Source organism: Trachypithecus francoisi, unplaced genomic scaffold (assembly GCF_009764315.1).
Source record: "Trachypithecus francoisi isolate TF-2019V2 unplaced genomic scaffold, Tfra_2.0 Lachesis_group3, whole genome shotgun sequence".
Lineage (NCBI taxonomy): Eukaryota > Metazoa > Chordata > Mammalia > Primates > Cercopithecidae > Trachypithecus > Trachypithecus francoisi.
The window spans coordinates 91,698,477-91,716,796 of record NW_022681468.1 but is presented as its reverse complement, the minus strand read 5'-3'; positions in this window follow the sequence as shown (position 1 = coordinate 91,716,796).

The following is an 18,320-nucleotide window of genomic DNA, read 5'->3' as shown; positions in this document are numbered from 1 at the left end:
TATTCCCAAACTAAGCATTCAACAAAGGTCTAACATTCATCATCTATAAGAAACTTAAACGAATTAATAAGCCCCAAACAAATAATCCCATTTTAAAAATATGGGCAAAGGACACGAACATACATTTCTCAAAAGAAGACACACAGGTGGCCAACAAATATATTTTAAAAATGCTCATCATCACTAACCATCAGAGAACTGCAAATGAAAACCATAGCGACATTCCATCTCTAATGGCTATTATTAAAAAGTCAAAAACAACAAATGCTAGTGAGGGTGCAGAGAAAAGGGAATGCTTACACACTGTTGGTGAGAATGTAAATTAGTTCAGCTACTCCTTAAAGCAATTTGGAGAGTTCTCAAAGAACTTAAAACAGAGCTACCATTTGATGCAGCAATCCTATTACTGGGTATATATCAAAAAGAAAATAGGTCATTTAACCAAAAAGACGTATACACTTGCATGTTCATCACTGCACTATTCACAATAGCATCGTGCACTGGATAAAGAAAATGTGGTATGTGTACACCATGAAGTACTGCATAACCATAAAAAAGAATAAAATTATGCTCTTTGCAGCACCATGAATGAAGCTGGAAATCATAATGAGAATTAATGCAGAAATGGAAAACCAAGTACCACATATTCTCACTTATCAGTAGGAGCTAAACATTGAGCACAGAGAGGCATAAATGTGGGAACCACAGACACTGTGGACTATGGGTGGTGGGGGGGTGCAAAGGAGGAATGGGTTGAAAAACTACCTTTTGGGTACTATGTTCACTACCTGAAAGAAATATGCCCATACAACATGTAACAAACCTGCACAGTGTGCCCAGTATCTAAAATAAAAGTTTAATTTAAAAAAACCCTAAGGACACAATACCATTTACATTAGCTCTAAAAATGAAATGAAATATGTACTTAAAAATGAATTTTACTTGTAGTAAAGTAGAAATCTAAAAAATACATGGAGAAAATCTATATTTTAAAAATCTCATAAAACCCTGATAAAAGAAATTTACAAAACTAAAAATGAGGAGATAATCTATGTTCATGGATAGAAAGCATAAATATTGTCAAGATCTCAGTTATTCCCGACTGATCTATAGTTTCAATGTAGTCCCAACAAAAATTCCAGTGAGTTATTTTGTGGATATTGTTAAATTGAGTCCAAATTTTATATGGAGAAGCAAAAGACCCAAAATAACCAACTCAATATTGAAGGTGAAGAACAAAGTCAGTGTGGACTGTCACTGTGTAACTTCCAGACTTACTATAAAGCTAGAATAATTAAGAAAGTGTGGCATTGGTGAAAGAATAGACACATAGATTAAAGAAACAGAATTGAGAGGCCAGAAATAGACCCACGTACATATTAATTGATCTTTGATGAAATTGCAAAGGCAATATAATAGTGCAATGATAATCTTATCAACAAATGGTACTGAAACAACTGCACATCCATATTAAAAAAGATTTTAGGCACAGACCTGACACATCTTAAAAAATTACCTCAAAATGGATCCTAGATCTAAATGTAAAATATAAAACTATATGACTTTCAGAAGATAACAGCAGAAAATAGAGAACACCTAGGATATTGTGATATTTTAGGCATGATACAAAAAAGAAACAATTAAGGACTTTTTTAAACACCAGAATTTCTGTTCTGTGAAAAATCATGTCAAGAGAATGAGAAGACCAATCACAGACCAAAAAAAAAAAAAAAAAAAAAATTGCAGAAGACATGCTGATGAAAGACTGTTATTCAAAGTATAGAAAAAACAAAATCTTAAAACTCAGTAATGGCAAAAAGAAACTTGATTTGAAATATGGGCAAAAGACCTGAGAAGACACTTCACCAAAGAAGATATACAAATGGTATATAGGCATATAAAAAGGTGTTCAATATCATATACCATTAAAGAATTGCAACTTAAAATAAAAATTAAGTCAACAATGAATTGCCACTACACACCTATTAAAACGGAGAAAATCCAAAACACTGACAACACTAAATTCTAGCAAGGATGTGGAGTGAAAGAAACTCTCCTTTGTTACTGATGGGATGGCAAAGTGGTACAGCCATTTTGGAAGACAGTTTGGCAGTGTGTTATCAAACCTGAACATCTTCCTATAGAATCCAGGAATCGTGCTTCTTGGTATTTACCCAAAGGAATTGTCTTTATGTCCACCCAAAAACTTTCACCTGGATCTTTATAGCACTTTGCTCATTATCACCCAAATTGAAAGTGAACTGAGATATCTTCAGTAGGTGAATTAATAAAACTGTGTTACATCCAAGCAATGGAATGTTATTCAGTGTCAAAAAAAAAAAAAAAAAAAAAAAGTAGCTATGAAGCCACTGAAAGACATGGAGAAACTTTAAATGTATATTACTAAGTGAAAGAAGCCAGACTGAAAACATTTTAATTTGGGGTATCTTGACCTAATCAGGCTCAGCCACATTTTCACTTTCCTTGAACGTTTTCTCTAATTGAAAAGCTTTACTGGTCTCCACAACCTTATTTTGATCTTTATTCTGAAATAAATTATACCATTGGGAGGTTTTAACAATAAGTGTGTCAGTCATTCTAGTAATTTTGGTTCTCCGGGCAACATTGAGATAATTCATCTTTTTACTCAAAAGATTTCTCAGTGTTTTTCTTTATGGGTAGTTGTTGAGGAGATTTTCATTTTATTAACCATGAAAATCTTCAAATTTCTAGACTCTATTCTCTTTCATTTCAGCTTGTGAACTATTTAATGAGTTCATCTCTCTCTTAAAATACTTGTTCAAATGCAGCCAGTGGTCACTAATAAATACTATACTAACTTTTAATTTCAAATTGTAACCTTAACGCTATAAATTTTAGGTACATTAGCTACTTTCAAAATTATCTCACATAACTTTTTTTAAACAATTGTTTACCACTGTTTATAGGGATTGATTTTTTCACAGCCTTTCAGAAAAGCTTCCTTAATGTCTGTTCTCAATACAGTAACATTTATTTTATTATCTTTGTTATGAAAGAACCTTCTTTCTAGGTACCAATTTTTATATAGTCTATAAAAGCCCCAATAAAATAACACTTATTATTTTTGCAATGGAAGCATCCTCCTTCTAGGTATCAATTTCTGCACTAGTCTGCAAAGGCTATGTTATGGTAAAAAACAACTCCAAAATCATTTTTCCTTTTAAAAATTTTAGTGCACATTTAAAAATATTTTTAATAAACTTTTAAAATTATAGATAAAATTATATGTATTTATCATGTATAACTCCAAAATCTTAATGCCTTAAATCATCAAACATTAATTTTTTTCTATATCCATTTTGGCTATTGGGGGTTCTACTCCATACATTCCTCACTCTAGGAACCAAGCTGCCTAGCACTATTTGGAAATGAATAAGTAAACTTTTCCCTAAATATTTACCCAGTGGTAAATATTTTATCTCTCAGGACCGTGTTTAATGAGAAAAAAGGGATATGAGATTAGTAGCTAAGTTTATATCAGGAGAAATGTAGGCAAAATGGCAATGGAATGATGTGCTCAAAGTGCTTGAAAAAATTTCTAATCCATCAATCAATAATTCTTTATTAGAGAAAATATCTTACGAAAGTTAAGGTTAAATAAAAACATTTCCAGCAGGGCATGGTGGCTCATGCCTGTAATCGCAACACTTTGGGAGACTAAGGCAGGAGGATTGTTTGAGCCCAAGAATTGAAAAACAGCCTGTGCAACAAAGTGAGACCTCAACCCTACAAAAAATCAAAAAATTAGCTGGGCATCGTGGCACAAACCTGTAGTCTCAGTTGCTTAGGAGACTGAGGTGGAAGGATCATTAGAGTCCAGGAGGTAGAGGCTGTGGTAAGTCACTATTGTACCACTGCACTCCAACTTGCCTGGGTGACAGGGTAAGACCCTGACTCAAAAAATAAAATAAAATAAAATAAAATAAAATAAAATAAAATAAAATAAAAATATTTCTAAACAAACAAAACTAGAAAAATATTCTAACAAAATAGCCTTACAACAAATTCTACAGAACTGTTAGAATAAAAGGTTATGATACCGAGACTGTAACTTGAAACCACAAAAAGAGGTGGAGAACACTGGCAAAGGTAAATATTTTGACAAAAAATAATAAATAAGTTCATGAATGTCACAGCGTGCAACATTAATATATAAAAATCAATCATCTTTCTGTGTAGTAGCAACAGTGGAGTTTTAAAAATATTCATCAAAGTAGCACCAACATATTAAATAGAATGGAATTCAATATTCATAGATTGGAGGGCTCAAATTTGTTAAAATGACAATTTTCTCAAAACTGATCTATAAATTCAATATTATCCCTATAAACGTTCCAGAAAGTATCTAGTAAAAATTGACAAGGCACTCCGAAAACTCACATAAAAATGCAAAAGTACTAGAATAAACAAAATGTTTCAGCTAAAATGAACAAAATTGGAGGTCTTACACTTTCTAACCTCTAAACTTATTATAAAGCTACAATAACCAACACTGTGGTACTAGAATAAGTATATAAATATATACTAATGTGACAGAACTGAGAGTCTAAATATTTACCTTTACATATGTGATCAAATGGTTTCTGACAGCGATGTCAAGGCAGTTCAATGGGGAAGCATATATTTTCAACAAATAATGTTGGTACAATTGGATAATCATATATAACTGGATGAATTTAAACCCTTACCTAGTGGCATGTGGAAAAATGAACTCAAAATGGAACAAAGAACTAAATGTGAGAGCTAAAAATGACAAAACTTCTAGAATAAAACACAGAAGAAAATCTTAATGACTTTGGATTTAGTAACGAGATTCTGGATGCAACACTAAAAGCACAATTCATGTAAGAAAAAATTGATATGTCATACTTCATTAAAATTTAACAACTGCTTTATCACTATTATTATTTTTTCTTTCTGTTCTCAGATTGCATAATCTCCACTGATCTATCTTCAAGTTAAATAATTCTTTCTTCTGCTAGTTCAAATCTACTGTTGAGCCCCTCTTGGATTTTTCTTTTCAGTTATTGTACTTTTCAGCTCCAAGATTTCTATTTTTAAAATAATACAATTTCTGTCTCTTCATTGAGATTCCTTAACTGTTGTAACATTGTCATCAGAAAGTATTATTTTATATCTTTGAACATGATTTTCTTTAGTTCTTTGTATATATTTATAATGGCTATTTTGAAGTCTGTTAAATCTGACACCCATTTACTCTCACTGGGCAATTTCTATTGCCTAGATTTTTTTTCCCCAGGTACATGTCAAACTGTCCTGTTACATTGCTCTATCTGTCTGTCTATCTATCTATCTATCTATCTATCTCTCAATAAATACATATATATTTGTGTATATATATGTATACATATATGTAAAAGTTAGACTTTTAAAATACTGTATTATAGCACTCTGGATATCTGCCCCTCACACCCACTTCTCTAAGACTTGTTATTATTACTCACTCAGTGACTACCTTAATTATTTTAGTGAAGCCTACTCATCCCCACAGTATAAAGCTTCTGATTCTTCCCCTTGGAAATGAAACCTTGGGCATATGCATTGTCATCTGGATTAACGATGGTTTTGGCAGAGCCATCTTTGATTGTCTTTTTTGTTCTGACCACATGTAGCTGTTAAGCTCCATGAATTTCTGGCTGATTGCTCTATTATTTTCAGTAATGACCTAGGGCATACATTGCTCCACAGAGTGATTCAACTAAGTTCAGGCTCCTGTAGGGGGATAGTTTCTGAGGTCTGCGTTTGAGAATGTTTTCACCACAGAATGACTTTCCTTAGCTATCTATTTCCCTGATTTCTTCTGGTAAAATATCCATATAAGGATTTAGCTTACATGTCTAAATAACCTGTCAGTTTCCTCTTAATTACCTTGAGCCACACAGTCCATTGATTTAGTGCTCCTAGGCTTAACTTTCCCATGCTGTTGCAATTAAGTCAATTCCTTTAGGAAAAAATGTGGACTGCTCTGTTTTATGGCCTGCCTCTACCCTGGGGCAAAATCTCTGAGTCAGGGGTCTAAGAGCTGAGGGGAGGGAAGGCAGTGCATTTCTCTCTGACTCTTCTTAGGAAGTGAGCAATCAACTAGGTTGGGGATGGGCAGTTGTGGCTGAAGCCTCAGGTTTTCTCAGTTGGTTTCTCTCTGAGTGGGACAGAGAGGTAGTCATCTGGGTCTCAGAATATTCTACACACTACACCCAGATAGAGCTCCTATCCCATAAGTTGGGGCTGGGCAGAAGAATGGAGCTCTTACCTCTTGGCTGTGCCTGCTTGGAACTTAGCGTCTGCAATAGGTAGCTGGAGCACAGTAAGCAATTTTGATATACTGCCCCTCCTGAAGAGATACCACAGCCCTGCAGTTGGATGTGGAGAGGATACCTGTGTTCTTGGCTATACCTATTTGGAGAGGAGTTTCCGTCATAGCGACTTGGCATGGGGAAAGGAGGGAGTGGACCATGGTTCAAACACCACAGGTGCTTACCCTTCTTAGTAAATTTTAGTAGGCTTTTTCAATTGCATACGTATATTTTTTCATTTGCTGTATGTCCTTAGGTACATTGCCAGTAACTTTAGATTGTCATTTTTCTAATTCTCAGCAGTTTCACTAGGGAGACTGTTCACATTTTTCCTCAGGCTGCCCACCAAAAGTCCATCTGCCAGGCCTTTTTGACCCTGGTTTCCCAAACTGTCCTGGAGACCTCACAGGACAGAAAGAGAGTTCCTATACTGAATATTTTCTCAGAAGCTCCAACATACCCTAAACTTTCCACTGAGCTCTGTTTTGTACGGTCCTCAACAGCTGTTTTTATAGGGAAGTTGGGATTGGAAAGAAAGGAGATTCTGTTCCTGACACCATGTTTCCAGAGCTCTGTCCACCTTTTCCCTTACATAGCTTCACTGTACAGAAGAACAAAACACTCAACAATTTATTAATGTGAGCAAACTTTTCCAAAAATACTTAGTGCACTATATTAAAATCGGCACCATGGTAAGGAATAAAATCTGACTCATTATCTTCAGACCCTAAGTCTAATTCTACAAAAATCCTCCATGATGCACATATTCTGCATGAATAATTTTATGGCTCTTTCACTTTGACCTTTGGCTATATTAAACAAAGCAATCATAAGATTTACAGATGAGAAACATAAGAAATATATAATGATTAAAATTTAAAATATATAACGTAACCTTTCATAGTCAAATTGAATGTTTTTCTAATTTGTTCTCAAAAGTATATTGATTAAATATGTTTTATAACTAAGAAATATAAGAAAATCTAATTAATATGTGCCTGAAATGAAGACATTCATAACAATGAACTCTAGATCATACATGTTAATGCATCTTAGAGAATTCGTCAATACATTTAGTAATTGGGTCTCATTGTTAGCAAACATTTTAAATGATATTTCCTATAATTGTTTGTAAAAACATTTTATTTGCCATTTGAAATATTATTCATTGTATTTATGCAGATAAATTTAAAATAATTTTTGTATACTCTCTTTCGTTCAGCATCAGTGCCTTAATTATTGATGCTGATGGTGTTTTTTTCTTTTTCTCAGAAGTGTGGATTTTGCCATGAATACTGGCACTAAACAGATGTGCATTGGTAAACATATGTGACTAGATGAATAAACACTTTTAAATAAAATCATATCTCTGTCTGAGCTCTTTAAGGGTCTGTAGAGTACCTCACCCGTTTTGGTATTTCGAGGGCCTGAATCCTCCGTAGCACGCACTCAACAAATGTAGAAACACATGTTAATCAAGCACTTTATAATATGGTTCTATTTTTAAAACTTATTTTATATAATTTAGTTCTATCACTTATAAAACAAATGCAATATTAATGAAATAAGCTTTGGAAGTACAAAATGCATACATAAAAGGAAACATAAGTTACCAAAGGTTACACAATCCAAAAATGAGCAGAGACTGATTTAGTATAAATATGTACATTTCTATTTATATGTTTTTTCGTGCTTAAATATTTTTAAATAGATATATTTTATATGCCTGTATCACAACCAATTTAACTATTCCTTTATTGTAAGCCATTTAGAGAGTTTTTAGTTTTTCTCTGCTATAAATAGTGCTAGAGATAAACATTTTCCATATAGCTCAATCTGTATCTTGAATATTTCTTGATGAAGGATATAAGAGGTGGAATTACCATGTCATAATGTAATACCTCTTTAGAGCTCTTAAGCAATATTGCCAAATTGCTATGGCTGTTGGATATATTTAGGATGGTTCTGTTGTTGTTGTTGTTGTTGTTTCTTTTCTTTTTTTTTTTGGCTCTAGTTGGCTCAGAGAGAAGCCTTTGAACCAAAGGCTTGAAATTTAATAATGTCAAGATTTTAAAGATTAGTCACCTCAAAACAAAATGGGCTTCTTCAATAAGTCTGAGTTCTATTACTCTCCTATCTTCAGGCTTTGCACCAATCCAGGTGGGTCTGTTTTCCCCCTGTGCCCTCCCACTCCCACACAACACCTTCAGATCCCAGCTTGGTGCATGGTAACGACTATTAGCTGCCACTGCTGTCAGAAGCACTGCTGTTCAGGGAGTGTTTGCTGTCTTCAGTCATGCACTAAGAACTACCTCCCACATCTTGGTTCTGTTTCACATAACTCTATTCTGTAGGTGTTCTTTTTAGATCCTCTTAGAAAAGATAAAGAGCTTGTCCAGAATTACATAGGTAAGATTCATATGCATCTGTCTGCCTTGTGCTAAGCACGGGAGGGCTTAGGACTGGTATTTCCGTCAAATTAAGAGTGTTATTGGTCTCTATAATCTCCAGTGTTGTGTAATCAACTTCCTCCTCATTGTTTATCCCACCTATGGCATCTAAGAGTGCACAGGTTAATAAACCTGACCTGTATCTCTACTATGTCTCTTCTGTCACCAGAAAAATCCAGAGATATTATTCCCCTTGTGCAAATATGGTGATGTGCCTTGTAGTCCTTCTGAACTGGTAATCAGTTTTATATATATATATGCACACACACACACACACACACACACACACATATATATACACACACATATTTATATTTCATTTTGTTCCATCTGCTAATATGTCTGGAAAAAGGATGTCTGTAAGTCTGTATCTGTTGAGAACCCATTTCCTTCTTGTACTCTTACAGAAGAATGTGATGGAAACTTCAAAGGAAAAGTGGGTTTTTATTGGAAACTACAAAAATACCTAGCACTTCTGACAAGATTGGGAGATAAAAATACCACTGAAGGTGGACTGGGGACATTTCTGCTGTCAATATCTGATTTCAGCTTGGGAAGAATTTATGTTTAAAGATTTTATTATGGAAGTTGTTTTGACTGGGACTGCTAGTGTGTGTGTGTGTGTGTGTGTGTGTGTGTGTGTGCACCTGTGTGTGAGAGACACAGAGAGAGAGATTTCAACATGCCACAAAAATGGCTTAAATCTCAATGCTGATTTTAACAGAAGCAGAGTGTAGTTAACCTACCCCAATTAACTCTTGTAGACATAATTAACTCCCTGGGAACTATCCAAATTCTGTCAGGAGGTGATGGGGAAATTCACTGTGAGGGTTCTGTATCACCTAAATCAGGTTCTGATTCCTGTGAAAAGCAAAATCAGGTGGGGATGTTATTCAGACCCTGGGCCCAGGAACGAGAGAATCCAATGAGATCCCGCTTCCTCTGGAGGGCAGGGCTCCTGAGGGCAGCTCCACTTTGGCCTAAGTTGGAAAAGCCAGCTCGAGGGCACTGACAGAATCCCTAATTGTGTGATGCCAAGACAAAGATGATTTATATAGAAAAGAAATATTTAAAAGTAGTAAGTACCAGCAATTGTACAAAATATTTAGATAGAGTTGTAGAGTGATAGACTTGGGAAATTCATAGTTAGAATTAAATTTTATAGGCCAGGCACGGTGGCAAAAGTCTGTAATCCCAGCATTTTGGGAGGCTGAGGTGGGCGGATCACGAGGTCAGGAGATCAAGACCATCCTGGCTAACACAGTGAAACCCCGCCTCTACTAAAAATACAGACACACACACACACACACACACACACACACAAAATGAGCAGGGTGCTTGTAGTCCCAGCTACTCAGGAGGCTGAGGCAGGAGAATTGTGTGAACCCGGGAGGTGGAGCTTGCGGTGAGCCGAGATCAGTCACTACGCTCCAGCCTGGGCAACAAAGTAAGACTCCGTCTCAAAAAAAAAGAAAAAAAAGAAGAATTAAGATTTATAGGTGAGGAAAGTAAGTCCCAGAGTTGTTAATGGACCAGTCTAAAGTGACACAGCAAGTAAGTTAAAAAATATATATATCAAAGGAAAGCTCAGGTTTCTTGATGCCTTCTCTGTGTTACTTGTCATGAACTCAGATTGTGTCCTTTCACAGTTTGCTTCTGGTAGATTGTTTCAGGTTTGTTACACTGGAATTTAGATATGTATTGCTTATGCCAATTTTACAGTACTTTGCAGTTTGTTTATAGGTTGCACTGTTGGATTTATGTTACTTGGTGGGTCTAGTTCATATCTAGTTGTCCCTGGTTAAACATAGGAAATACGTTTCAAGGTTCCCAGTGGATGCCTGAAACCACAGTTAATGCTGAACCCTGTATGCAGTGTTTTTTTTTTCCTACATATATACCCACAATAAAGTTTAATTTCAGTAAGAGGTGAATGATAATAACTATAATAAAATAGAACAGTTATAACAATAAACTTTCATGAAAGTTATATGAGTGTGGTCTCTCTCTCTCTCCTCCCCCATCTCTCTCTTTCTCTCTCTTATATCTTATTGTATTTTACCTCAGGTGACTGAAACCACGGAAAGCGAAACTACAGTTAAAGCGAGCTACTGTACTCCTGGAAATGGCCAGGCTCTTAGTAAATGCTACTAAAATCTAATATACCTACTACCACTAAGGGATAACAAACCTAAAGTGTGTGGTATTAATCTTGCTGCATGAAAGCAACACAGAAAATTACTACATTGGTGGGGTGAAATGAGATGTGACATTAATGTTGTAGTATGTGTATAATCACTGATCTTATCTTCAGACACAGGATATACTATTGAAAGATACATACATCTAGAAAGTTAGTATGGCCCCCAGTGAAATTAAGTACTAACCTGCAGACTGCAAACTTCTTACCCTGATAGTCTGGTGCCACATCTAATTTTTAATAGAAAGCTCATCGTCAGTCAGGGTATAACGGATCCTCAGTCCTCCAGGTCATCTGGAGCTTTCCCCAGTCTTCCGTCCTGTGACCTCACAGATCCTAGGTAAATGTTATTAGTTTCTAGTAATTTATGCTGAAATAAATTACCACAAATTAGGTGGCTTAAAACCACCAAAATTCATTATCGCACAGTTCTGGAATCCAGTAGTCTGAAATTGGTACCACTGGGCTGAAATCAAGATGCTGATAGGGCTGCATTCCCAACGAAAGCACTAGAGGGAATCTTTTCCTTTCATCTACCAACTTCAGGTGGCTGCTGGCGCTCCTTGGCCTGTGGCCACATCACTCAAGTCTCTATCTCTGTCTTCACATCATATTCAAATATCCCTATGCCTTTCTCTTATGAGGACAATTTTGATTACATTTAGAGCCTCCACCACATAATTTAGGACAATACTCTCATCGGGATTGGGGGGAGATCTTAATCTAATCATACCTGCAAAATCTTTACCATAGAAAATAACATTATAGGGATTAGGGCCTACTATCTTCCAGGACCATTATTCAGCCTACTATATAAGTCCACATTGTCTTCTGGGCTTACACATGGAAAGCCGCACAACACAGAGGCAAAACATGGGAAGTCTAAATTCTGCTTGAAAAGTTTAACAGCATTTACTACCTGGACATTATATGAATCATAAAGAGGAGATTTGGGAGTGATATTTTTATAGATAGTCTGATAGTATTAAATCCATATGAGAGACTGCTGTTCTCTGGTGAAGGGGTATAGATACAAAACAAAGAAGTACAAAGCTGACAAAGCTGAGCCCCGGAGTTCTTTTTTTTAATTATTATATTTAGATTTGAGTCCTCTGATGCGCAGGCTGGAGTGCAGTATATAATCACGGTTCACTGCAACTTCTAACTCCTGGGCTAAAGGAATCCCGAATAGCTGGGACTACAGTTGTGCACCACCATGCTCGGCTAATTTTAAAACAGTTTTTTTTTTTTTTTGAGAGATGGTGGTCTTGCATTATTGCCCAGGTTGGTCTTGAACTCCTGGCCACAAGCAACCCTCCCACCTCAGCTTCACAAAATACTGGGATTACAGGCGTCAGCCACCATGCCTGCTCAGTTCCTAGAGCTCTTTAGGCTTAGAAGTCAAGGAGATGAGGAAGGTTCCAAGAAGCATTTTCTTTAGGAGAAGCCAGCAAACTAGGAGAAAAGCGAAGTAAGAAGAGCACTCTGTGAAGTCGGCTGGTGCACTTCATCAGAGGAGGACTGAAACAGTTAGCAAAGAGGATGTTGATATGGTTTGGCTGTGTCCCCACACAAATCTCATTTTGAATTGTAGTTTCTATAATCCCCACATGTCCTGGGAGGGACCTGACACGAGACACTTGAATGACGGGGGCAGTTACGCCCATGCTGCTGTTCTCATAACAGTGAGTGAGTTTTCATGAGATCTGATGGTTTTATAAGGGCTCCCCCCCTCCTTTGTCTAGGCACTTCTCCTTCGTCCGCCATGTGAGGAAGAATGTCTTTTCTTCCCTTTCCGCCATGATTGTAAGTTTCCTGAGGCCTCCCCAGCCATGCGGAACTGTGCGTCACTTAAACCTCTTTCCTTTATAAATTACCCAGTCTTGAGTATGTCTTTGTTAGCAGCATGAGAATGGACTAATACAGATCTCATTGATGAGAACAGTCTTGGGAAATGGCAGGGACAAGCTGGATTAGAGCATAAGCAAGGGTATATGAAAAGAACAGCATGGAACTGGAGCCTCACGACAGGAGGCTGAGGAGAAGGGGTACATATGGGAAGTTCAAGGAGAGGGGAATTCTGCTAAGACAATCAGAGAGTGAAAGAACCAGGCATGGCCGGGCGCAGTGGCTCACACCTGTAATTCCAGCACTTTGGGAGGCTGAGGTGGGCACATCATGAGGTCAGGAAATGGAGACCATCCTGGCTAACACGGTGAAACCCCTTCTCTACTAAAAAGACAAAAAATTAGAAGGGCTTGGTGGTGGGCGCCTGTAGTCCCAGCTATTAGGGAGGCTGAGGCAGGAGAACGGCGTGAACACGGAAGGCGGAGCTTGCAGTGAGCCGAGATCGCGCCACTGCACTCCAGCCTGGGTGACAGAGCAAGACTCTGTCTCAAAGAAAAGAAAAGAAAAAAAAAGAACCAGGCACATGCATAGAATTTCTAGGTGCCAGTTGGTGTTAGAGAACATACAGAAAGTGACATTAGTTATCAGCATATGATCCCAGCAATCCTGCTGCTAGGTATTTATCCAAAAGAAGGGATATCAGTATGTTAAAGAAGTTATCTTTGCATTCTGCAAAATCTTGTATAGATAAACAATGGAATGTTAGCTGGCCAAAAAAGGGGAAATCCTGTCATTTTCAACAAAGATGGGGTTTTTTCTCCATCAGCAGAGATTTATTTCAGACCACATCCTGAGTAGAAGATACAAGTTGGGTCAGGTTACATGTAGGTGGGAGGCAAGGCAAAAAATAATTAGGATGAAGGACCACAGAATTGAAGTCAGGAGTACACAATCACGGTACACAAGGCCAGCTTCATGAGTATATGACCTAAGCAGTCACACAGAGCCCTGTATTCAGGGGGACCCCATGTTTGGTTTAATACTCTGCAGTTGCCACCTTGAAATCATTAATCATTTTATCTTTGACTCTATGCTTTGGCAGGGATGTCAGAAGAGGCAACGGAACATGTAGTGGAAACTTGGAGGCTAGATCCCTTGGCGTATGTGCTGTCCAGCCTCCTGCCACCTCCCTGCCTTCAAGGTATGGGTTCTCAGTGGCCCACTTTCCGATTCCATGGCCTCCCAAGACCCACCAGGCACCCCTCTTCTCACTCTGCCTAGCCATCACTACTGCCCCAGCTCTCTGGTGCTCTAGGTGCCAGACGGACAGTTCCTGCATGCTCCTCTACCAGTTGCCAAAACCACCATCCATTCCTGGCAGAGGCCTGGACCCTGGCTCCAGAGTTGCGCATATGTGCCCTGACACATTTTGGGGCAGTGCACTTTAACTCTGTGCTGGCAGTGCCACAGTGCATTTGGTGAGCACTTTGCTTCTTGCTCACCCCAATCCACGTGTTGAGTGTATCTTGTTGAGGTGGTTGCCATCTCTTGGGGAACACTCATCACCTGTGGTTTGGGGGAGTGGGCCTGTGGGGGGGAGAGTTTCATCTCCATGTCCCAGGCTGGGGCACAGCATGTTGCTCAGGCAGCTGGTGGGCCTCAGCACACAGTTACAGGGCATGGTGTCCAGGTGCCTATGAGAGTCTGCATCCACCTGAGTCTGACGGAATGCCACATTAAATCACAATTAAAAGAACACCATCACTGGTTGTGAGAAAGATCACAGAAGAAAGGAAAATATTTAAAGTTTGAATCTTTATTTGCATTGTTTTGCGTTTTCCCTGCTTTTTGTACTAGGGAGTCCATATTTACAAAATGCATTGGGCCCCAGAAATGTTGGCAATGCCCTGGTGACAAGATCAATGTATTGAATGCACTAAGAGGGTTGAAGGATCATTGAAAGCAATGTGCTAGAGAAAATGAGGAGGGAGACAGGAGATGGTGGTGAGAGAGGAATATGGAGGAGGAAGCTGCGGATGACATCATTGGAGGTATGACCATAAGAATGAGTGGTTGAAGTATGAAAAAGGAAAAGACCATTGTCAAAAAGTCAAGGCACCAAGAAATTGACTATTAAAAACAATCAATGATGTGAATATTGAGGAAATATGACATAAGTACGATTAATAGGGGTAAATTTTCAAGAAATATGGGGAACGCTGGGAGTCACAGGGAGTTGTTACAATCAAAATACTCATTTTTTTCATTACATTTTCATTCAACATTTGGAGTTAATAAATTATTTTACAGCTATTCATTCAGATCTTAAGTTCTTCTCATTGTTTCTGGGACAAGACTAAAATATTAAGATAGTAAGATAGAACTACTTGTTTTTCTTTTTAGAAGACGTTATTAAGAAAATGAAAAGACAAACCACAGGCTGTGGGGAAGTATTTGCAAGACATGTGTATTAGTCCATTCTTGCATTGCTATAAAGAACTACCTGAGACTGGGTAATTTATAAAGAAAAAAGGTTTAATTGTCTCATAGTACAACAGGCTGTAGAGGAAACATGGCTAGGGAGGCCTCAAGAAACTCAAAATCATGGTGGAAGACAAAAGGGAAGCAGACACGGCGTGCATGGCTGGAGTAGGAGGAAGAGCGCAAAGTGGAAATGTTGCACACTTTTAAACAACCAGATCTCATGAGGACTCACTATCACTAGAGCAGCAAGGGTGAAAATCTGCATCCATGATCCAATCACCTCCCACCAGGCCTCTCCTCCAACATTGGGGAATACAATTCAACGTGAGATTTGGGCGGGGACATAAATTCAAACTATATCAACATGTTATCTACAAAGGTCTTGTATCCAGTCTACATAAAGAAATGTACAAAGAACATTTGCTACTCAATAAAAGGGCCAACAATCCAATAACGATACAACAAATGAATAAGCACATTGGAAGGTGTTCATGAAAATTAAAATCAAATGAGATATCATAATAAATCTACTAAAATGATGAAATTAAAGAATATGGACAATACAAAGTGCTGATGAAGATGTGGAGCAACCTGAACCCCTTACAATGATGATGAGAATGCAAAATAGTGGAAAATTGTTGGTTTGTTTCTTATAAAATTAAACACTCATTGCCCAAGGCCTTGGAAGACCACCTTTGCACTAGTGTGTCCTAGATATAGGACATGGAGTCAAAGGAGATTATTTTTGGACTTTAAGATTTAGTGACTGCCCTGCTGAGTTTCAGACTCACCTGGGGGCTGTATCCCCTTTCTTTTTGCTCATTTATCCCTTTGGGAATATGAATGTGATATGGTTTGGCTGTGTCCCCACCCAGCTCTCATCTTGAATCACAATAATGCCCTTGTGTCAAGGGTGAAGTCAGGTAAAGATAATTGAATCATGGGGTGCTTTCCTCTTATTGTTCTCATGGTAGTGAATAAGTCTCAGGAGATCTGATGGTTTTATAAACGGGAATTCCTCACACAAGCTCTCTTGCCTGCTGCCCTGTAAGATGTGACTTTGCTCCTCACTCACTTTCCTCCATACACAGTTGTGAGGCTTCCCCAGTCATGGGGAACTGTGAAGCAATTAAACCTGTTTCCTTTATAAATTACCCAGACTTGGGTATGTATTTATTAGCAGAGTGAAAACAGGATAATACAGAACATTTACCCAATGCCTGTATCTTGGAAGCAAATAATTTATTTTGATTTTACAGGTTCATAGGTGGAAGAGATTTGCTTTGTCTCAGATGAGACTATGGACTTTGGGCTTTTGAGTGATGCTGAAGCAAATTGAGACTTTTTCAGGACTAGTGGCAGAAGATGGTTGCATTTCGCCATGTAAAAAGGATATGAGATTTGGAAGCCAGGAACGACAGAACAATATGGTTTGGATCTCTGACCACACCAAATCTCATGTTGAATTGTGGTCCCCAATGTTGAACGTGGGGCCCTGTAAGAGGTGACTGGATCACAGGAACTGATTTCTCATGAATGGATAATGCCATCCCCTTGGTACTGTCCTCACTATAGTGATTTATTGTGAGATCTGGTTACTTAAAAGTATGTGGCACCTCCCCACTCTTTCTTTTGCTCTTGCTCTCACCATGTGACATCTCTATATCTGCTTTGCCTTTCACCATGAGTAAAAGCTCCCTGAAGCCTACCCAGAAGCCGAGCAGTTGCCAGTGCCATGCTTGTACATCCTATATAACTGTGAGTCAATTAAATCTCTTTTCTTTCTAAATTACCCAGTCTTAAGTATTCCTTTATAGCAATGCAAGAACAAGCTAATATACTCACTTCCATGACCATTATATCCCACTCTTAGATATTACCTAGTGAAGGCATGTGTACGCACAAAGATCTATATGCAAATGATTATTAATAATAACCCAAAACTGAAGACAATGGAGTTTCCCAAACGGGGATCCAATGAATAAAAATAAAAATGGTGGTCTATCCATAAAATGGAATATTATGTAGCAATAAAAGAACAAACTTCTGCTATATGCATCAAAATAGGCAATTAAGTATTCATAATATGCTATGTGACAAAAGCCAGAAAGAAACAGCTAGATATTGTATCATTTTATTATGTGATGTATGGGTTAAATTGTATTCCCTAAAACTTATGAGTTGAAGTCCTAACCCCTAGTCCCTTAGAATGTGACCTTATTTGGAGATACTCTTTTACAAAGGTATTTAAGTTAAAATCAGAAAGTTATTAATATGGGCCCTAATCTAATATGATGGGTGTCCTTATTGAAAGGGGAAATCTGGGGACAGACACAATGTCAAGAGATGCTGAGAGAAGAGCCACCTACAAGCCAAGAAGAGAGGTGCAGAACAGATTCTTCCCTCCCGGACCTCAGAAGACACTAATTTATCTGACACCTCATTCTCAGACTTCTGATCTCCGGAATTGTGAGACAATACGTTTCTTTTATTTAAGCCACCCAGTTTGTGATATTGTGTTATGGCAGCCCTAACAGACTAATACCATTGACTTCTGAATAGAGCAAAACTATAGTAAGTGAAATCAGAGAGTGTTTTCCAGGGATAGTGGAGAGGAAAGGGTTTACTGCAAAGGGGCATGATAAACTTTTCTCGATAATGACAGTTGATAGTGGTGGTGGTTATATGATTATACATAGTTATAAAAGCTCATCAGACTTTTATATCTCACAAGGATGAATTTTACTCTATGTAAATGACATCTCAATAAGCCCAACTTCAACAGAATTTGCAAACTTTTTCCTGGATGCTCTGCTGGCAGGCCTTTCTGGAGTTCCTCACGGTCGTTGGTAGGGATGTATAATTGAAGAAGAGAGCAGGGAAAACTGTTTTGTGCACAGCATGGGAAGCACAGTGGGAAGAGAGAAAAGGACAGAGAGAAAAGAAAGAGGTAGGAAAGAGGAGAGAAGAGATGCAGGGAGG